This window comes from Dendrobates tinctorius, unplaced genomic scaffold (genome assembly GCF_039654945.1).
Source record: "Dendrobates tinctorius isolate UK_male_01 unplaced genomic scaffold, ASM3965494v1 ptg000164l, whole genome shotgun sequence".
NCBI lineage: Eukaryota > Metazoa > Chordata > Amphibia > Anura > Dendrobatidae > Dendrobates > Dendrobates tinctorius.
The window spans coordinates 9,776,621-9,800,372 of record NW_027361831.1 but is presented as its reverse complement, the minus strand read 5'-3'; the positions used below and the strand labels follow the sequence as shown (position 1 = coordinate 9,800,372).

The following is a 23,752-nucleotide window of genomic DNA, read 5'->3' as shown; positions in this document are numbered from 1 at the left end:
GAACACATGCGGAAACACCTGCGTTCAAAAGCCAGCAGCGCTTTGGACGGAGCGGACATGTGCTGCGTCCAAAGCGCTAATACTGAACGTGGAAACATACCCTAAGCGAACGTTTTGATTAATACCATTTTGGGGTACCATTTTTGTTTCATTTTATTGCAATATGACAGTGGCCAAAAAAATGGAATTCTGGTATTCTGATTTTCTCATTACGCCATTTACCGATCAGATTAATTTCATATTTTGATTGGACTTTTATCAATGCAGCGATACCAAATATGTGTATTTTTTTGTTTTATTTTTAATTGGGCAGGATGAAGGTAATTTGAAGCCGGTATATGATGTACCAATGTATCATATGTAGGCAAGGGGTAACTAATCCACTTTTCTCCAATTTTTAACTTTTAATGTATCAAACTCCAAAACAATATAAAACCTGCAGTAATTTTCCCTTCAATCATCAAGGACCTAGAAATTCGAAAAGGAATGGTAATTTATATACTAACCTTTGAAAATAGAATAAAATAATGCGGTAAAAAACTCACCAAAATATTCAAAGTGTGCACATGGCCTAATGGCTAAGGTTTATAAAACTATAATGTTAATCCAAGTAACAGATAACTACCGTATATACTCGTGTATAAGCCGAGTTTTCAGCACTTGTTTGTGCTGAAAACACCCCCCTTGGCTTATACACGAGTCAATTGTCCCAGAGGGCCGGCAGGGTGAGGGGGAGCAGCGGGTCAGAGGCTGGAGCCTGCTGCTGTAACTGTGCCCGCTGCTAAAGAGAAAGGAATATTAATTTCTCTTAAAGCACGCAGTGACCCACAGCTGCCGTCTTCCAGAAGACATCCTATACGCCTTCATGCGCGCCATCGCTGCATCTCGTTGGTTCTGGCACCAGCAGCATTTCCGGCCAAGCAATCACGTGACCTTGCTCACTAAGGTAATGAATATGCACCCCTCTCCACTCCCATAGGCGTGGAGTGAATATTCATTACCTTAATTAGTGTGGCCACGTGACCACTCTGCAGGAAGAGCTGCCGGCGCTGGAATGAGATGCTGCGAGGGCGCGCAGGAAGGCGAGTAGGTTTGTTTTTTTAATAGGAAACATGCATACAAGGACAGCGATGGGGGAGTCATGCATACAATGACAGGGACCGGTGAGCCATGCATACAAGGACGGGAGGGGGAAATCATTCATACCAGGACAGAGATGAGGGGCCAATGCATAACCGGCTTATACTCGAGTCAATAAGATTATCCAGTTTTTCGTGGCAAAATTAGGTGACTCAGCTTATACTCTGGGCGGCTTATATTAGAGTATATACGGTAATTCGAATAGATGAAATACAAAAACATGAACTTTGAAGAACATAAAATCTTGATGAAATATGTTTAATAACAGATTAATTAGTTGTGATGAAATATAAAAACATGAACACCAAACATCTTAAAAATTTCATAAAATATGTTTTATCAATAATTTGACTTGCAAAAAAATCGAAACCTGTTAATTTGTTGTCTGACTGCTTCCTTGTTGGGACCTTCTAGGTTTAGCAGGCTTGCTGGTAGTGATGTGCTCAAGAGGTCCAATTGTATCTTAGATCTCCTAGCACTATTTTTTTTTTACATCTACAGCTAGCTCCTCTAGATAGTCAACTTTTACATATATGTTCCTGACCACCCGTTGACCATGTCCTTTTGTATGGCGCCATGTGCTTCATTTTGAGTCATGAAATAGTTACTTCTGCTTGTTCTCGGATATTTCTAGTGTGGGTTAGTATAGCGAATTTTGTGATTTTTAGTGGGGTACTCTTGACAAGTTTTCTTCCTTACCCCAACATTGTGATCTGATGCAAATAGTAATCTCAGCCAGAAACCAAAATCCTATTCATGATTATACCAAACCCAAACATTTCAATGGCTACTGAAGGACATTTTTTGATACAACTTGAAAGTCTATGATGATCTTAGTAGCATTGTCCATAACTATGTATACACAGTACTTAGCAGAATGTCCCAAACTATGACCGGATATGCATAAAGGCCTGCTTTTTAATTCCTCCTTCGGGTTCTTTTTTAAAAAAAAAGAAGCCGAGACTGGTAGAAATACTCTCCATGCCAAGTATGATCATAAATTCTTTAACCTTTTGGAAATTTTAGCCACTGAAAAGAATAGCTGTTGCTTCTAGTAAGTTTCTGGTGGAGTAATGTCGAATTTTGGCCAGTGTTTTCATAATTGTGAATTTATATCCTTGACTACATCTTCCTGTTATTTTACAAAATTATCCCTCCAATATTTTTTGGATTTTTTAACTAAACTATTGCAAACTCTTGATTGGCCTGACGTTTAACCTTTATTAGGTTATCCAAGTTTGAAAAAGGAGAGACTTTCCTGTACTACTTCCCTTTTTGTTGGTGGATGGTCACTGTAACAGGAACTTCTTGTCCTTCCTGGAAACGAGGGCATTATGGATTTTTCACTTTTTTCAACACTGAAATCATGTGGCATGTAGTTTGGGTCATTACAATATGGATTATCCACAAAATATCCAGTTGACTAATCTAAATTTTGAAGATGTTGTTGATGATCTTCAATGATGGAAGATAGTGGTGTAACCCCTTAAAGAAAGGCAAAATCTATATTTTGGAATAGTTCATTCTTTATGTGAGGCTTCTTTTTAAGAGAAGTTGGGTCTGTATTTCGGTTCGTAAGTGTCGTGAATATCAGAATTATCATTACTTTGTATAACTGGTTCCTCAAAAACATAGGTGGTGGGGTTAAAAATTACTTTCATAATGATTTCAGAGTTCAACAGCGTATACTCTGTCTGAGTCTCAATGGAATGAAACCCTGGTTTGGTGAAGTAAGCTTCTTCAAGTACTTTATTTTCCATAGGGGGTTCTCTTACGGAGCTACTTACAGTAGCCATGAATGCTCTCTTTCTTGTTCTATTTAGATCCTTCTTCAAATTTTCCGAGATTATTTTTTCACCTTCCGCCACAACAGGAAATATAGACGGTACAGCATCCTTATGTAGAATTCTTGTTTTTAGCTCGAAATAATAGCAATCATCCGTGAAATGAACAGAACAGATTCCATGCTTGTTGAGTTTTCTTTCATCAAGAATTCTCTGTGCTAATGCGTCAATATCTTGAAACTCTTGACCGGTAGCCTGTAGCCAAAGTTTAATTTTTGCTGCATCACTGGGAAATCTGTGCATGATTATATCTGGACTTTGCCCCTTTCTGCCTGATTTGTTCGAACACTGGTTCACCAAACAGGTAGGCATTTTTCTTTTTGTACCTAAAGAAAACAATTAGAAAATGATTTTACAACAGTTAGACAATATTTTTTATGCACATAAAAAATGGTGGTAAATGATTACATGATTAGACTGGCTCGCATAAAAGGAAAAATTACGAAAAAGGAAAATAATTTAAAAAAAAAAAATCACAAATGTTCCAAGTTAAACTGAGGCATGCTGTTTTTACACTATGCTTATAACCAGAATATTTTTTTATTAATTACTATAATTGATATTTAATAAAAGTCAGCATTTTAATTCTTTGTAAGAGGACAAAATTCTGTTAAGTAGAATTACACTTCGTAGATTTTGAGCAACTGCTCACCACTTACATGGAAAGTCTTCTATCCGAACATATACAGGAAGGTTGCTTTTGTAAAATGCATGCAGGACCTTGTACCTACCAAGCTAACTTCAAGTGCAGGTATCGTATCGAGGAAGGTGCAGTTTCCTCACAGACCGTACAGCTCTCCAGTCCATATGATGGCTGCTGGTTGAGGAACATGTCCTCAATACATCTCCAAAGACATACTGATAGGGAATCTAGTTTGTGAACAGTGCCAATAATGTCTGTAAAGCGCTGTGGAATTAATGGCGCCATATAAGTGAGTAAAGTAAATAAATCTGCAAAAATATGGATAAGGCTGGTTTCAGATTTGCGTTCAGGAGGGCTGCGGATGGCTGCCTACTTTCTCCTTTCTTTCTCCGTGAAGCTCCGCCTACTTCTGTGTGCGTCCTGAGTACCTATCTTAAACATTGGGTACGCAGGGACATGCGTTGTATGCGGATGTGGGCGATTTAACGTGTGCAGCGACCGCACGAAAAAGCTTTTTTTTAATGCATTTGTGAAAACTGCCTTAGGAGCTTTGGTAGACAAGATATGGTTGGTGCCAAGATTTAGTACCCAGGTGGTCAAATACACCCAATCTGGTATGAAGTCTGCCTATCACAACGTAGGAAGAAATACCTCACTCATCTTTTCTACGAATTTCAGATTGACTATATACATGTGCCATGAGAAAGTGTATATGGCTTCGTGCTTGTTTGAGTTGACATAATTTCAGGCTGCCCTGATGTATATCCAGAGCTGAAAGCTAGAGCTAAGGTTACTGCTCAAAAATACATGAAGGAGGAATGAAGATATGGGATTCCAGAAGCGAAACAGGTCATTTTCCAGGAGAGATCATGAGGGAGATTTTGCAGTCTCTAGGAATCTATCCACAGAGCAATGGGAGAGTGGAAAGGATGAGTAGAACATTACAATTAAACATTCAGAAGGCAAAGAAGGAGACAGCCATGCCATGGACGGAGTGCTTGCCTTTAGCCATTTTAGTTATAGGAGATACTTGTTGGTTCAGCCCCTGGAAAAGGATTATACTTCCCACAATTACTTCAAATGCAGCCTGATGGCTTGACCAGCGATGTACAGGACTTGCATAATCAACAAAACAGTGTGATAAACAGGTGTATTCTTTCAATCCAGACCCTGAATCAATGACCGGTGCACATGAGCTCAAGCCAGTAGACTGGGTGGTCCTAAAAACACATGTGGGAACGATTCGTGAGACAAGATTGGATGGGCCATTCCAGGTTCTCGTAACTATAGCAACTTTGGTGAATCTTGAGGGAAAATCCCCTTGGAATCAGGCCAGTCACTGTAAAAGAGTCACACCACTAGCAAAATGATAGTCTTAGCTAATTGTAGACACTAACCAGCACGCTGTGGTGCAATCTATCACAGCAAAAGAAGACAGGATTTCTCAGGTAATAGACCCTTCATGTTTTCACTAGATTGACATAATGGGACATCACCAGGTTTGGACTGTTATACACAAAATAGCCAAAATTAAAAGAAAAATGTTAGAGGAACATGACACAAAGAATCATTGTGGGGTGAAATATTTTCTTTCCTGAACCCACAAACTGGCTAAGCGGGAGGGTCTCAGATCTTACAATCCTGTATGCAATTAGCGTTTTGTTGGTACATGAAGCCGTAAAAGTGCCAATCTGTTATACCCAAGGTAACCAGGTTCATGTGTAAATGAAACCTTGTCAAAGGACTCCTGTTTGTATGTTACGGGCCCCAAACAAGAAGAGATCCACTGTTGTGATACAATTATAGGTATTCAGGTAGGGAACGGAGATGAAAAAAGCAAGAAAATCCATAGGATGCGGGTAATGCGCACCTGCATACCTTTTGAAACACCCATAATTGGTCACAAAAGAGGTGAGTGCGAGAGAACGTACTCCATTCTGTCTCTATGTATCCGTCTTGTCTAATTACTCCTGTTTCATGGAGATAAAATAGCTAAAACTCCTGGGAGGAAGTTTCACATTTCTGTTCACGCTCCTGGTGGGAAGTTTCTTTTGTTTGTAACACTATATGTGAATGCCTGGGACAGGTTTGTGCTGTATCGATTTCCCTAGCAGTCATAAAACATACCTTATTATTTAGAGTTCAAAAGGCATAAGACCATGAATTTCATTCACACAGTTCTGATGAAGTTACCACTCCACACTTCAGCCAAGACATTTGCACGCTCAGCCGGGGTCATTAACGTCTGTTAATTAGAAAATTACATGTGTATGATATCGGCTGACCGTACATTTGTCTCAGCAGGTGTTTGCAGTTGTATTTTAACTGGTACTGCTCACCCTTGAAGAAGTGAGTGTTACCTGACAACGTCCCCTAACAGTCCACAGGTGTAGCAGTCAAATAAGCTAAAATTTGGGCCCATCAAACCCTCATTAGAAACTAAATAGTCTACAAAAAAGAAGATTGTTTATAAAGAAATTTGCTGTTGAAGATAAAATGATCTCCAAAAGGCCCAAAGTTAAAAATGACACATTTCCTTTGTATTTTCTGTAAATTTTATATACCGTATATCATATATATATATATAAAATCCAGCTTGGGTAACACAAGGTAGAACAGTGCTCATGAAGGATCCTCACAAAGGAAAAGTTCCATCCATCTACCACCCAATAACCTGCCTTACAACAACATGGAAACTCCTGTCAGGCATCATAGCCACCAAACTACAGAACCCTAAGAACCAGTACATGAATCTAGCTCAGAAAGGCATTGGGGCCATCACCAGAGGCTCTAAGCATCAGCTCCTAATAGATAGAGATAGTCGCTCAAGACTCGATTCCAGACAGACCAATCTCAGCACAGCCTGGATTGACTACAGGAAAGCCTAAGACTCAATGCCACACACATGGATCTGTGAAAGCTTGGCTCTCTACAATGTCAACAGGAAATTAAGAACCTTCCTCAGAAACTCAATGGGGCTATGGAGAACATTGGAAGTCAACTCAAGACAACTAGCACAAGTAACCATCAAATGCAGCATATACCAAGGTGTTGCACTGTCCCCACTGCTGTTCTGCATAGGCTTGAACCCCCTCAGTCAGAGAATTACAGAGTCTGGCTATGTATACAAGTTCTAGAGTGGATGCACCATCAGCCACCTCCTCTACATGGATGATATCAAGTTGTATGTGAAAAACGAACGAGACCTCAATTCAATGATCCACCTGACAAGGATTTACAGCAAAGACATCGGGATGTCCTTCGGACTGGAGAAGTGCGGCTGATTGGTAATAAAGAGAGGCAAGGTATTCAAGTCTGATGGAGTGGAATTGTGAAGGGTTAAAACTAAAATCAGAGCTGAAGTTTCATTGTCTCCATTCTCTGAAGGTTTCGTTTCTCCATTTTTGTTGCTGTAAGATAAATTTTTGCAATTAGGATGAAACCAGACTGTTCCCATCAGGTGCAAGATAAGGGAACCGGAGGTGTAGAACTCTGAAGAATATGCCATTATACTACTTTTGGATTCGGACATATATGTAGTTTCCGGTTTTCTTGCAATATTATTGGCTATAAAGTGAAATCATGCTACTGGTAGTTGAGAACTTTGCATAATTAAGCAAAATATTATAAAAGAAGTGACTAAAATAAAGGGGACTAGTGATCTGTCTCGAACCTCCCGTACAGAGACCCCTGTCTCCGTGTGGTCATTCCCAGTTGCTAGCAACACTCTGTGGATTAATTTGGAAATCACTGGATCAACCGTGAAGGGTTAATTTAGCCCTCCCTAAATAGCTCCCTCAACAGAATTACCAGCAGGGCACATAGCAGATATACAGACATGCTACAAGTACGTTGACATCCCACAGGGTTATGGTAACCATGATGGCAAGGAAAGCAGCAACATCCAAACACCATGAAAGGGTAAGACAGGTCCTGAAAGCAGACTCAATGGGAAGAATAAAATCAGACCATCAATACATATGCCCTACCAGTTATCAGATACCCTGCTGGCATAGTGTGTTGGCCAAAAGAAGAGATGGAGTCTGCAGATGTGAACACAAAAAAAAGCTCCTCACAATGCATGGAGGTCTCCACCCTAAGCCTAACACCCAAAGACTGTATAACAACAGAAAGGAGGGTGGTCGAGGCTTGATAAGCATCCAAGCCACCATCATGGATGAAACAAGGAATGCATCAGAAAAATGGCACCAAAAGATGAGATGCCGAGAGAAAGCCTAATGCAGCAACAACAGATCTGGAAGGAAGAACAGGAACATGAAGCTCCATGGCAAGACAAGCCGCTGCATGGGATGTACCACTGACAGACAATGGAGGTGCCTGACATGGAGAAATCCTACCAATGGCTGGAGAAAGCTGGACTACGAGACAGCACAGAGGCACTAATCATAGTGGCACAAGAGCAATCACTAAGCACTAGAAACAGTTCAACACAGTGGCAGGGTGCAAAATGCAAGCAGGAACAGCGTATACCGAACGCCACAACCAAGTAGCAGGAATTGTATACAGGAACATCTGCACAGCATATGACTAAGTCCCCCTGTCCAGGTGGGAGATCCCAGAAAACGTGGTGGAGAATGAAAGGGCTAAAATCCTGTGGGACTTCAAGATCCAGATGGATAAGCAGGTGTTGGCTAACCAACAAGACATTGTGATAGTAGACAAGGATCAGAAGACAGCAATGATAATAGATGCAGCAGTGCCAAGTGACAGCAACATCAGAAAGAAGGAATATGAGAAGCTGGAGAAATACGAGGGCCTCAAAGGAGAACTGGAGAAGATGTGAAAGGTAAAGGCAACAATAATTCTAGTGGTGATAAGAACACTTGGAAGAGTGACCCCTAAATTGGAAGAAAACTACAACAGATCCCAGGAGCAACATCTGAGCTATGTCCAGAAAAGCGCAATGCTGAGAACAACTAAGATCCTGACAGAACCCTCAAACTCCCAGACCTCTGGTAAAATTGGCTTATGTAAATGTTTGGGCACCCTTGGAAATTTAATACTTAGATACCTTTTACTAAGTGGGTTCAGAACTTAGTTAGCCTGTTATGGCTTGTTCATTATTATCATTAGTAAAGGCCAGGTGCTGCAATTTCCCAGCTTTATAAAAACCCAGCATCTTTTATCCTTGTGCCAAAAAAACATCAGTCATTGGTTCTTCTGAGTAGCTACCTAGCACTCTGAAATTGGTGGAGGCCCACAAAGCAGGGGAAGGCTATAAGATGATAGCAAAGCGCTTTCAAGTTGTCTTTTCCTTTCAAATGTAATTAAGAAATGGCAGTGAACAGGAACAGTGGAGGTAAACATGAGGTCTGGAAGACCATTCAAAATTTCAGTGACAGCTGCTCGTAGGATGGCTAGAGAACGAAATCAGAACCCCTGCTTGACTGCAAAAGACCTTCAGAAAGATTTAGCATACTCTGGAGTTGTGCTACATTGTTCTACTGTTTAGAGACACCTGCAAAAATATGGCCTTCATAGAAGAGTCAACCTGTCCCGAGTCCTCACCATAACATTCAGGGTCAGAAGTATGCAAAAGAACATCTATGTGTGAAGAAAAAACGACACAGAATTTCAGGAAAAGAACATCTTGCCAACCAATAAGCATGGGAGTGGATCAATCATGATTTGGGATTGCGTTGTAGCCAAAGACACTGGAAACATTTTACGAGTAGAAGGAAGAAAGGATTCAATGAAATTTCAACAAATTCTTGATGCAAACACAACACGAACTGTAAAAAAGCTGAAGATAAAAAGGGGATGGCTTCTACAAATGGATAATGATCCTAAACACACGTCGAAATCCAGAATAAACGATCTCAAAAGGCACAAGCTGAAGTTTTTACAATGGCCCTTACAGTCACTTGATCTGAACATCATTGAAAATCTTTGGCTAGATCTCAGAAGAGAAGGCATGCAAGACAACCCAGGAATCTCACAGAAATGAAAGAATTTTCCAAGGAAGAATGGATGAAAATCCCTCAAACAAGAATTGAAAAACCCTTGGCTTATTATAAAAAGTGTTTAAAGGCTGTGATACTTACAAAAAGGGGTCTAATAGGTACTCACCATGCAGAGTAGCTAAAGTTTTGAATCTGGGAATTTTATATATCACTAGCTGAAGAAGCCCGGTGTTGCACGGGCATAGTAACTAACTGTGGTTAGTTAAAAAAAATTATAATGATTATCCTCCATCCTATCGTCCAGTACCCATATACCCATCATACACCTCCTCCATCCCATAGTCCTGTGCCCACATACCCATCATACATTACATATCCTCCATCCCATAGTCCTGGGCCCATATACCCATCACACATCCTCCATCTCGTAGTACTGAGCTGGGTGGCGCTGAGCAGGGAGTTCCTGGAGATGTGCTGTTATGTAACCTGGCAGTGCGGCTCTGTGTTCAGCCACTGCGATTTTCTATGCCGGTAACAATAGAGCGCGGCAGTAATAGAGGAGGGGGTGATTCATTTCTGTCATGTGCTCTCCGCTCCCTTCTGGTGGCAGACAATGGCTGGTAGCTTATGTTCCCGGGGATGCTAGATTTCTCCCACCCTGTCAGTGTCTGCTGAGGTGTTGTGGAGTAGGAAAACTGTAGCTCATAGCAACCAAACACAGCTCAGCTTCTTTTAAACAGCTCTGGTGAAATGAAAGATGATTAGTGATTGCGTGGGGCTATGTGGAGTGGGCATGGCTGATACACTCATTTTATATATATATATATATATATATATATATATATATGTCCAATGGATGACAGGATATTCTGAAAAACAATATCCACAAATATGTGCACGTACCCATAATATACACTCTATGCATGGCCGAGATAAGGAAAACAAAAGGAAAGGGAAAGTAAACAAAATAAAAAAGAGGAAGAGATCAAAGACGGGTTACTACCTTGGATGGGATATTAATGATGACAATATAATACATTTCCAAAATAAATATTAATGAAAGCATTCATATGCTCTATCGAGATCTCCCGATTCTAATGTCTGTAAAGTGTGGATCCAAAAGGCCTTACCTTCTTTCTTGTTTTGAATTCTATTACCCCTATGTCTTGCAATTGGAATGTGTTCCAAAATTTGGAACTGTAGTTGTGCAATCAAATGCCCTGCTGCAATAAAGTGAGAGGGCATAGGTAACATGGTCTTTTTGCAATGAACGGTAGATTTACGCTGTGAAATTCAGTCTTGGATACGTTGGGTGGTTTCCCCAACATATTCGAGACCACAAGAGCATTTAATTAGGTATACCACAAAAGAGGACAAGTGAAAAAATCCTTAATGATAAAACATTTACCTGAGCGTGGATATGTGAATTAATTTCCTTTAATTATGTTAGAGCACTGTAAACAGTGTAACAAAAGGGATTTATATTAATAGTCTGGGTGAAATGGTGGATGAGGATGAGGAAAAAGCCAATATGTTTAATGAGTTTTTTTTTCAACAATATTTACACAAGAAAATCCCATGACGGCGTGGCTATGTAGCAGAGCAAGGAGTACGCATCCTGTCAAAGCTCTCGCAATCCTGATAGAATCCTGTATCCAAGACCCCCTCTGGCGCGATATACTCACCGGCGCAGAGACCGCCTCGGCTCCAGGAAGCTGTTGGCCCCCCCGCGGGAGAGTGGTGCGGGGCGCTGAGGAAACCTGGGCAGATGGCGGGGCCTGTGTGAGGGGGTGACCATCTTCTGAAGCGCTCTCACAGGAAGAGAAGAGATGCCAGCTCATGCTCTTGGAGGGTGGTTTGGGCGGTAAGAACTCACTCTGGGGATACCTGGGGGGGTACGTGCGGTGTGTGCTCTGATAGTGAGGAGGAGAGTGAGCAGGAAGAATTGACTCTCAGACAGGCGTCCGAACAGTTAATGCAGGCCATATCCTTGACCAGAATATCCCTGACTGGAAAAATAGAGGATGTGCACACTGAGGCCATGTGGGGGCGCATTACAGAAGTTTAAACAAGAGTGTCCCATATAGAAAACACTATTGCACCTATGGAGGCTAAGCTGACAAAAGTGGCTGAATCTATAAATGCCCGGAAACAAAAAGCGGGCGATCTAGAAAATAGACTACGTCAGAATAATATCCGAATCATTTGTCTGCCGGAACGTTCAGAAGGCTAGCTACTAGAGCAATTTTTAGAAGGCTGGCTTAAAGCTTCTCTGGGGGATGAATTCTCCCCTACGCTATGTTCTCTGTGGAAAGGGCTCATAGGTCCCCACAAAACCTCTTCCCCGGGGTGCTCCACCTAGACCTTTCCTGACACGTCTCCTCAATTGCAAAGACAGGGATGCTATTTTACGTCTGGCACGGCAAAAAAGCCCCATTAAGTTTAATGATGCTACGATTTCAATTTTCCCGGATTTCTCTATGGAACTCCAGAAACAGCAGGCGCAGTTCATGGAAATTAAGAAGCAACTTATGGAAAAGAATGTTATATACTCAATGATCTATCCAGCTCGACTTCGAATTGTCCATGAAGGTTCCTCCATATTCTTTATGGATCCAGTGGAAGCAGCTGAATGGCTATGGTCCCATAAGGGGTCTTGTGAGAAGAAATCCTAAAATGCTTGCTGTCAAGCAAAACTCTTCTAATATTGGTATGATTGGAGCTCTTGCTGCAGGCGTCCAGTTCAACAACAATACCGGACACTGCACTCAGTGAGGGTATCCCCTTGTCCAATTTATGACAGGAGCACAGGACTTTGCTCCTATACTGTTTGATTCTTGTTTTTGTTCTCTCTTTTACATTGGTTTTATCTGTTACTGTTTATGTAGAAGTTGCTGCCAACAATGTTCTCTATGTGATGGTTCTAAATTTTACTTGAGTGAGAGTATATCATATTCAAATGAGAAAGTATGGGGTCTGAAATAATATGTATAACCTGGAATGTGAGGGGTCTCAAATCCCCCCCGAAACAAGTTCAAGGTATTTTCGCAGATCAGGCGCTATCATCCGCACATTGTGGCTTTGGTGGAAATGCACCTAACCAGAGATACAGCCCGATGTGTACAGAAACCATGGGTGCAATGGTTCATTCACGTATTCCATACGAGTTACTCGAGGGGGGTTTCATTATTGATACACAGAGATGTCAGGTCGGAGGTCAGGGAGGCTCGGGGAGATCCTGAGTGTCGCTTTGTTTTTGTATAAGCGCTGATAAACTCAAGAAAATACGTCATATTATGTATTTATAACCCGACCCCAGCTAATACATCAATCCTTCAGATGGCGATGAGTTTTGCCTTAAATTATCTGGACGCAAACGTCATTTGCATGGGGGACTTCAATTCAGTCATGGATTACTGTCTCGATAGGTTGAGACTGGGTGATGGGATACCTGGGGGGACCCCCTCTTCGATTCCAACCCAGTTGGCATTACTCATGGAGGGCAGTGGATGGTTGGATCTGCCGCGGGTGAGTCACCCAGAGGTGAAGGAATATACATGTCACTCATCTACCAGACGCTCTCTGTCACGCATAGATTATATATTTGGATCCAGTGGTCTAGCGATGTGGGCGGACAATATAGAACATGGTAGTAGGGGGGTCTCGGATCATAGCCCGGTTGTACTTAAACTTAAATATGGGCAACTGAATAATAGCATAGTCTGGAAATTGAACCCTTTTTGGTTGAAATTAATAGGACCTAATGATAGAACGATCAATCAGTTAAACTGCTTCATCTCGTCCCACTCATAACCTTGGAATGTTAATTTATTTTGGGATGCCCTTAAGGCATATTTAAGAGGATGTTTATCTTCTACAATTTCTTATATCAAAAGGGTGACTTCGAGGGAGGATGATGAGATGGAGCAACAACTGGGATTTGGAAGCTGCATACATATCTAATCAGACCAATGGAAACAGAATGGAGTGGCTAGCCTCTCAAAGGTTATATACCCAATACACAGACACTAAATCAAAAAGTAAATTATTCTTTACCCGTCAGTCTTATTTCGAACTGGGGAACCAGGCAAGTAAATTATTGGCCTTCCTGGTGCGCCAACACAATACATCTAATACTATACTTCAGTTACGCAATCCAGATGGTTTGATGGTCTCCTCGACTGACGATATTCTTCATTGTTTTTACGATTACTATAAGCTGCTATACAAATCTAAGAGTGATTCTGATATTTTGGAATGCCTAGATTATTTGCCAGATATAACATTTCCTACATTGAGTCCTGCCCAGCGGGCCTTTATGGACGTCGAGTTTACTATAGAAGAGACAGAGGGTGCCATGGCTTCTAGGAAGGCCCCTAGGCTGGACGAGTTCCCCATTGAACTATACAGGAAATATCGGGATATATTGCACCATTCCTTTTAAGGGTGTTTTGGGGGGGAGGATCTTTGCCAGAATCCTTCTACGAGGCAAATATTGTTGTGCTCACAAAAGAGAAGGACCCTCTGGAATGTGGATCTTACCGCCCCATATCGCTAGTAAATGTAGACTATAAAACTTTACTAACATCCTAGCCACCAGAATGAACTTAATCATACTAGAGCTCATACACCCGGACCAGACCAGCTTTAAGCCTGGTAAGAGCACCTCTATTAACATTAGGCGAGTTCAGTCGGTGGTCCAATATAGCTCTTTAATACCAGACAACAATTGGGCATTGGCGGTGCTGGACGCAGCCAAGGCCTTTGACTCTCGAGTGGCCTTTCCTGTCTGCATGTTTGCAGAGATATGGTTTTGGTGATACATTTTTTTAAATGGATTGGCGTACTTTATATGAAACCCAGAGCTCGCATTATTGTAAATAGTTCTATATCTGAATCTTTTTCATTATCCAGGGGAACACGTCAGGGGTGCCCCCTTTCCCCAGCCCTCTTTACTCTTGCGATCGATGCGCTGGCAATACGCATAAGGTCCTCTCCTGAGATCAATGGTATAGGTATAGCAGATCGTGTGGACGCCATTAGTTTATATGCCAATTGTCACGCTCACCTCTCAGGCGCCGACTCGTCCTGCGGCTTCGGCGGCAGCTGCTCTGACCACTGCCGCCGCAGCTCTCCCTGTTTAGGCTCCTGCCACCGCCGCTCTGTCAGACTCTGCTGCGGCTCCCTCCGTCACGACACCGGCGGCCCCCGCTGCCTCCACGCTGCCCTGCTCTCGCCGGCGCCTCCGGTTCTCTCGGCCCACCCCCTCTGCTGGCGCCTGTCCATCAGGTGCTCCTCCTCCTGTCCTACGGCCGCCCTCTGCTCCCTCCCAGGTACGCAGGCGCACGCCCCCCTAGACCAGGTGCCCTCTTTGTCCTATGACTCTGCCGCACCCTGACCCGGAAGTTCTACACCGTGCCCTATATCAGACAGCCTCTCCCTATGCTTGCTGCCTATCAATTGTGTTTCACGTTCTGATATCGGGTCCACGCGTTCCTGCGTTCCTTCTGTCTCCGCGCCTTGTAGCGTTCCTGGTTTCCCATTAGCTTCCCTCCTTGTTACCCTCTTGTGTTCCCTTCCAGGTCCAGTCCGTTCCTGCCTTCATCTGCCTGTTCCTGTGCCTCACCCGCTACCCGTTCCTGCCAGCTCCCTGGCCGTCCACCACCATCCCCGCGGCTACAGCAGTCACCCCAGTGGTCGTCGCCATCTCCCGCCTGGCCGCCTGCACGTCTCCTGCCTGTGTCTCCCTCCGGTTGTCCCCAGGTATCAGCTTCCGCGGCGATAGTCTCCCCTTGGTCTGCCCCTGACGCTCCCTTTACAACCTCATAGTATAGTCAGGCCATGGACCCCGCTGGTACCTCGACCCCGACTCAAAAGGAACTCCTGTTCCTACGAGAAAACCAGACGACGATAATGTCCTTCCTCAAATCCATGGAATCTCGGCTGTTGGCCTTACAGGCCTCTGACCCCACTAGCGCTCCTCAGATGGCGTGTCTTCAGCAGGAGCTTACACAGCAGCGCGACACTCAGGCCCATATTCTAAACTACATGGCTTCAGTAGATAACTGTCTTCTGGCTCTCCAGACCGTGGCCTCGGCTCCAGCCCAGGCGGCAACAACGCACCCGCCACCCCGTTTGGCAAAACCCCCACAGTACAATGGCGATCCCAAATTATGCCGAGGGTTCCTAAATCAATGTCAGCTACACTTTGAGCTGTCCCCTCTTCAGTACCCTACTGATCGGGCCAAGGTGGCTTTTGTTGTGTCCCACTTGGAGGGTGAGGCCCTGACTTGGGTAAACCCCCTCTGGGAGCGAGACGATCCCATTGTCTCCCAGCTCTCCATTTTTCTGGACACCTTTCAGAAGGTCTTCGACGAACCAGGTCGCTTGGTCTCTACTACCGAGGCGTTGTTTAATCTCCACCAGAACACGCTCACAGTAGGTCAGTACGTGATTCGGTTTCGTACCCTGTCCTCGGAGTTGGGGTGGAACAATGAGGCCTTAGTAGGAGCCTTTTGGCGGGGACTCTCTGGTCGTGTTAAGGACGAGTTAGCGGGACGAGATACTCCAGCCTCCCTGGAGGAAAACGAGACATCTTCTTCAAGATGTCCGAAGTTTCATTGCCTCTTGCCCGTCATGTGCCAGAAACAAAGTCTCTCGGCACCTACCCTCTGGACTCTTGCACCCACTTCCGGTTCCTTCGGCTCCCTGGCAGCATATCGCAATGGACTTTGCTACTGATCTGCCTCGGTCTTCTGGCCACACCGTCATCTTGGTCGTGGTGGATCGATTTTCCAAGATAGCCCATTTTATTGCTCTGCCAGGCTTACCCTCCGCGCCTGAATTGGCAAGGATCTTCGTCACCCATGTTTTCCGGATTCACGGCTTCCCCAAGCATATCGTTTCCAACAGAGGGGTTCAGTTCACCTCGCGGTTTTGGAGGGCCCTGTGCAGTACGATGGAAGTAACGTTGGACTTCTCTTCTTCCTACCATCCTCAGACCAACGGCCAGGCAGAACGTACAAATGAAATCCTTGTGACTTGTCTCCGGCATTTTTCCAACGCCCACCAGAAGGACTGGTCCAGCCTACTCCCGTGGGCCGAATTCACCTACAACAACCATACCAGTGAGTCCTCCTCCTAATCACCCTTCTTTATTGTCTACGGGCAACATTCAGGTGTTCCTCTGCCGGTACCTCCAGTCTCTGGTGTGCCGGCGGCCGATCTTCTGACCAAGTTCTCCAGGGTCTGGCGGGAGACCAAAACCACGCTTGATCGTGCTCAGGGCAGAATTAAGAGACATGCCGATAAAAAATGCCTGGATTCTGCACTGTACCAACCCGGGGATAAAGTATGGCTGTCTTCAAAATTTGTCCGACTGAAGCATCCCTCGTATAAACTGGGTCCTCGGTATATAGGTCCGTTTGAGGTCTTGGCTCATATAAATGATGTGGCCTACAAGTTAAAACTTCCCGCCTCGCTAAGGATTCCTAATTCTTTCCATACCTCTCTCTTAAAGCCTGTTATCCTTAACCGCTTTCATCCTTCCACTGGCCGCTCGCCTCCGCCTGTGTCCGCACAGGATGTCTTTGAAGTTAAAGACATTCTTGCAATGAAAAGATCCAGACGTAAGACCCTCTTCTTAATTGACTGGAAGGGTTTCGGTCCTGAGGAGAGATCTTGGGAGCCCCGGGAAAACATCCAGGCTCCTCGTATCCTAGCCAAATTCCTTTCCGGCCTTAAGGAGGGGGGTACTGTCACGCTCACCTCTCCGGCGCCGACTCGTCCTGCGGCTTCGGTGGCTGCTGCTCTGACCGCCGCAACTCTCCCTGTTCAGGCTCCTGCCACCGCCGCTCTGTCAGTCTCTGCTGCGGCTCCCTCCATCATGGCACCGGGGGCCCTCGCTGCCTCCCGTACCTCCACGCTGCTCTGCTCTCACCGGCGCCTCCGGTCCTCTCGGCCCGCCCCCTCTGCTAGCGCCTGTCCATCAGGTGCTGCTTCTCCTGTCCTGCGGCCGCCCTCTGCTCCCTCCCAGGTACGCAGGCGAACGCCCCCCTCTTTGTCCTATGACTCTGCCGCACCCTGACCCGGAAGTTCTACACCGTGCCCTATATCAGGCAGCCTCTCCCTATGCTTGCTGCCTATCAATTGTGTTTCATGTTCTGATATCGGGTCCACGCTTTCCTGCGTTCCTTCTGTCTCTGCGCCTCATAGCGTTCCTGGTTTCCCGCTAGCTTCCCTCCTTGTTACCCTCTTGTGTTCCCTTCCAGGTCCAGTCCGTTCTTGCCTTCATCTGCCTGTTCCTGTGCCTCACCCGCTACCCGTTCCTGCCAGCTCCCTGGCCGTCCACCACCATCCCCGCGGCTACAGCAGTCTCCCCTGTGGTCGTCGCCATCTCCCGCCTGGCTGCCTGCACGTCTCCTGCCTGTATCTCCCTCCGGTTGTCCCCAGGTATCAGCTTCCGCGGCGATAGTCTCCCCTGGGTCTGCCCCTGACGCTCCCTGTATAGGGGGTGGTACACCTGGCCAGCTCGCCCTAGGGAGGTTCGTCGTCGTGGTCCTGAGGGTTCAGCTCCCGGACAACCTTACAACCTCACACCAATGACATGGTGATATTTATGGATAAGGCAGAGGAGACATTGACACAAGTGATTCCTATAATAGATAAATTTAGTATATGCTTTGGAAGGAAATGTTCACATTACCTTGTTTATCTATAAGAGTGTGCAATCTCTTTGTATTATATTTTATTATGGACGGAGGCATGTATGCTTTGTAAAATGCCTGTTATCATAAGTCATTGTGTATGATGTGCATTCTTGGTACCCTGATGTTTAATAAACGAATTAAAAAAAATTAGTAAATGCTCTGGCCTATATATAAACTGGGAAAAGTCCACTCTGCTACCTCTCTCCCTTAGCCCGATGCCCCATCTTGAGACTCTTTCCTCGCTACCTATTGTATCCAATTTCAAATATCTAGGAATTAATATATCCAAATGCAGTAAACTTGACCTACAACTCAATATTTAATCATTGTTAGAGCTAGTCAAGTCTAAATTTGCAGCTTGGAGTAAACTCCCGTTATCTGTAGCCGGTCGTATAAATCTGATCAAGATGATATCACTTCCTAAGCTCAGTTACTCCCTTCAGCACAGGGCTGTATTGATACCTAAATCTTTTTTTGCAAATTTGAATTCTCAACTCACATCTTTTATATGGGGGAAAACTAGGCCCAAACTCAAGATATCTACCCTACAGAGACCTAAACAGGGGGGTGGGGCGGCACTACAGGAGTTCTTCCTATATTATCTAGCTGAGCAGGTTAAAGCACTGAATAAATGGATGCCTGACAACTATCTAGCTGATTCTGAAAGTCATTTGATTGATGCTGCACGGATTGACTGCCCACTGGGTTTCCTGGAATCAGATAAGACTAGTGTCCCTCGTTTATTGCTACTCCGATTAGCACGATCAGTGTGGAGACAAATTAAAAAAGTTATTAGATTTGACGACATCATAGCTGAAATGCCCTTGTGGAACAACAATTATTTTCCGGTGCTGCTAAACCACCCGTCTACTGACTTCTGGATTCTATATGACGTCTCCTCGGTGGGCGATTTATATGACCGTGGTACCCTGATGTCCTTTGAACAAATTCAGTAAATATAGTATCCCGAGATCCCAATTTTTTCATTACCTCCAGCTAAGATCAGCTTTCCAGTCACATGTGCGCTGTATGGGTATAGGCTGGGCTATCTCCTCTCTACCCTTGATTTAACTCACAGGGTCCCCAGGGCCTCATCTCCTTCTTATATACATACATGCTATCAGTGGGAACTGACTGCTATGAGATCAATTAGGGGGAAGTGGGAGGGACTCATCCCTGATGTGCAAGAAGAGGAATGGGAAGAGATTCTAGAATCTCCGATCAGGGTGTCCCCATCTATTAATAATAGAATGGCCCAGTTATATATTATATATCAATCCTATTTAACTCCGATATGACTCTTTATGATGGGTTGATTCCAGACATCAGAATGTCTGCGATGCCACTTATCAGATGCAGATTTTATAAATATTATATGGGGATGCTCTATTATCCTTCTCTATTGGAAAGAAATGACATCATTGCTGACATCCCTGGTACAAACTCCGGTTCCTCTTGAACCGTTGGTCTATTTGATTGGGGTGTTGGATGAGGAAACTTGGGACTATGTCGGGATTTTCCTGCGGGAGACGCTTTTCATGGCCAGGAAGGTATTGGCGTTACGGTGGATGGGGGCTCACGCCCCTCTCTCAGAGCCTGGATTGAATTGGTGAACTCGGTTATTCCATATGAGCGTACACTGTATCAAAATAGAGGATGTCCGGGAAAATTTGATAAAATTTGGGATAGATGGAACTCTTCTCGTCTTACTCTACTAATGCGCAATGACTCAACACCAATGTGCAATGTAAAATTTTACACTTTGGGGCATCACATGGGGGATAATATAGTGCAAAGTGTTAGGCAACGAGATAGTAGTTGCTGTAGTTGTAGTTTAGGGAACTCTTATGAGTCATATGATATTGAATATGTATAGGAATGAACGACACTCAATGTTCCTTGTTTAATTGTTAATTGGTTTATTGCTTATATAAGAACGCAAAACTTGTATACTCTTAGTTTATTGTGCAAAATGTATTGTTCTCTTGCAAATGCTCTGTAAGATATACAAATGTGCAATTTGTGTTATGTTTAATAATATATGCAAGTGTGTACATTCTATTCTGTGTCTAATAAACGAAGTTAAAAAAAAAAATTTGACAAATCCCCGGGCCCGGATGGGATACACCCCTGAGTACTGCAGGAATTAAAGTACAGTCATAGACAGACCATTATTTTGAATCTTTCCATAATAACAGGGTCTGTACCACAGGACTGTCGTATAGCAAATGTGGTGCCAATATTCAAAAAGGGGACAAAAACTGAACTTGGAAATTATAGGCCAGTAAGTTTAAACTCAACTGTGGGTAAAATCCTGGAGGGTTTTCTAAGAGATACTATACTGGAGTATCTGAAGAAGAATAACCTCATGACCCAATATCAACATGGGTTTACGAGAGACCATTCCTATCAGACAAATCTGATAAGCTTTTATGAAGAGGTAAGTTCCGGACTGGACCAAGGGAATGCAGAGCACGTGGTATACATGGACTTTTCAAAAGCTTTTGATACAGTGCCACTCAAAAGGTTGATACATAAAATGAGAACAATGGGGATAGGGGAAAAAATGTTACGGGCTGGCAGAACACACCAAATAATAAAGATGGTATTTAGGTGCGTCTGCAGCCCGGGTCCACCGTGCAGAGGTGTTAACTGCTGCTCGGTAATGGCGGACGCTATATGGCGTATAATAACGGGACACACGGGGTTAACCTCACCCAATGTGTACAGAGGCGGACTCTTATCTTTCAGAGTCGCACAACCACCAAATAAATGCCGTAGCCTGTTATTGCTCACAGAGCTCGGCAGTGTGAGCGCTAGCGTATAGTCACAGAACTCAGCCCTTAGACCGCAGGACTGAAGTCCCTCTAGACTGCTAGCGCCTGGCACCGCGACTGCGATGCCAGCAAGTGTTAAATCACGTGTGCAAGTGTGCACAGTGCCACTCAGGTGGATGCCACTAATTGCCCTGGGTTGGGCCAGGTAAGCGCACAGGTTGCGCAAGGCGTTGCACCGGCGTGGCTGTCACTTGCCGCGGTTCGATAGTGCCCTGCAGTGGGCGACACCATCGGACGCTAGTGTGCAGATGGCTGGTATGCACTGTGGCCTATAGACTAGCCACTGACAGGCGCTGACTCGGACTCTAAACCCTAACCGCATTCGTATTATCAGAGGGAAGGGGTTTCATAATGAGTCAGTCACCAGAAACATGCATCCATCATCATACACTCCAAACTATTTCAGTCTATACTAGCGCATGGGCGAGCGGCCATGCGAACCTTTTATAGCCACGGGCGTCCAGGGCCTTCCTGGCTTCTCGGATGGGCCAATCCGAACACGAGCAGGACCTGAGCACGTGACCCTCGATCTCCAATGGGAGATCACTCCATGGGCATGCTCAGTGGCCCGACATGAGGACTTAGTCCCTGGAGAATCTCGCTGCTGAGCAGCATGCATTGTCATAGCTGTGCCAGAGGTGGCAGCAGCAAGGAAACCCACTGAGTTGGCCTGGGCAGAGCGTCGGGACCGACGAATCTGCTGAGCAGGCGCCACTGCGGCCGAAGAAGAATGGGAGACCGCTGGGTGCAAGGCTCTGGATTCCTGCTGTGAAGGCAGGAACCCGACGCCTAACAAAATATGTGTAAGTGGGTTAAGAGCTGGCTCAGGGATAGGAAACAAAGGGTGGTTATTAAAGGGAATCTGTCACATCATTTTTCGAGTATCAGCTGCTGCCACCGCCATCAGGGGCTTATCTACAGCATTCTGTAATGCTGTAGATAAGCCCCCGATGTAACCTGAAAAATGAGTTATATTATACTCAACCCAGGGGCGGTCCGGTTTTGGTCCGATGGGTGTTGCGGTCCGGTCCAACGCCTCCCAACTTCTAACGGTGACGTCCTCTTCTTTGCTGCCTGTCGTGGCATCTGCGCAGGCGCACTGCTCTGCCCTCAACAGGGCAGGCGCCTGCGCACTGCAGTATTCTGATCTGCTCTCAAGAGGGTAGAGCAGTGCGCCTGCGCAGGAGCCACGACAGGCAGCAAAGAAGAGGACGTCACCGTTAGAAGATGGGAGGTGCAGGACCGCAACACCCATGGGACCAAGACCGGACCCGAACCACCCCTCGGTGAGTATAATATAACTCGTCCGAGGCGCGAGTTTCTGCATCACAGTTGCAAGTGTCACACCGGCCTTGTGAGGCCCAAGCTTCTCAAGCCAAATTGTTCACGTGGAATAGACAAAGAGTGCAATTTCACATTAGATATATCAGCGTTACAATGGGATTAAGCCTCAAAGTTCTATAAAATCAATGGAGATCTTAAGACAATGTTTTATGGAGAAGGGCCATCTCCAAAGGAGATACAATACACTTTATCAATCCCGAGGGGAACTGCAGCATATGAGGAAATGTAATAGACTATAGAATCAGTCCTACCTGGGAGCGAGTTGGCAATCTTGTGAATTTGGTGTTCCTGTCTCTTACCAGCCCTCCTTGTCTTCCTTAGTGCAGAGTAGTACACCACATATATGGCTGCTCTGTGCGCACAGGACCTGGGATGAGGTCACAGGAGGGGAGGAGTCAGGGGTCACATGATCAGGGGCCTCAGTGTATGCAGGACTCTGCTGTGCTGGTTGTCATGGTGCTGGATGAGGGAAAGTTTCTGTGTGGGGTCAGGAGGGGTTTACAGGGTGGATGTAGCAGAGCTGCGTGTGTATGAGGTGTACGGAGCAGAGCCGCGTGTGTACGAGGTGTACGGAGCGGAGCCGCGTGTGTACGAGGTGTACGGAGCGGAGCCGTGTGTGTACGAGGTGTACGGAGCGGAGCCGTGTGTGTACGGAGCGGAGCCATGTGTGTACGAGGTGTACGGAGCGGAGCCGCGTGTGTACGAGGTGTACGGAGCGGAGCCGCGTGTGTACGAGGTGTACGGAGCGGAGCCGCGTGTGTACGAGGTGTACGGAGCGGAGACGATTGTGTACGAGGTGTACGGAGCGGAGCCGTGTGTGTACGGAGCGGAGCCGTGTGTGTACGAGGTGTACGGAGCGGAGACGATTGTGTACGAGGTGTACGGAGCGGAGCCGCTTGTGTATGAGGTGTACGGAGCGGAGCCGTGTGTGTACGAGGTGTACGGAGCAGAGCCGTGTGTATGAGGTGTACGGAGCGGAGTCGCGTGTGTACGAGGTGTACGGAGCGGAGCCGCGTGTGTACGAGGTGTACGGAGCGGAGCCGTGTGTGTACGAGGTGTACGGAGCGGAGCCGCGTGTGTACGAGGTATACGGAGCGGAGCCGTGTGTGCACGAGGTGTACGGAGTGGAGCCGTGTGTACGAGGTGTACGGAGCAGAGACGATTGTGTACGAGGTGTACGGAGCGGAGCCGTGTGTGTACGAGGTGTACGGAGCGGAGCCGCATGTGTACGAGGTGTACGGAGCAGAGCCGTGTGTACGAGGTGTACGGAGAGGAGCCGCGTGTGTACGAGGTGTACGGAGCGGAGCAGTGT

The 23,752-nt window shown here is 45.4% G+C and overlaps 1 long non-coding RNA gene across 1 annotated transcript; it reads right to left on the bottom strand.

Moving 5' to 3' along the window:
* Positions 1–1,382: 1,382 nt before the first annotated feature.
* Positions 1,383–22,812, bottom strand: LOC141053044 (uncharacterized). Its single transcript, XR_012220948.1, has 2 exons — positions 22,692–22,812; positions 1,383–3,310 (listed from the first exon to the last, which is right to left on the bottom strand). It is a non-coding gene; the product is annotated as an uncharacterized lncRNA (long non-coding RNA).
* Positions 22,813–23,752: the final 940 nt, after the last annotated feature.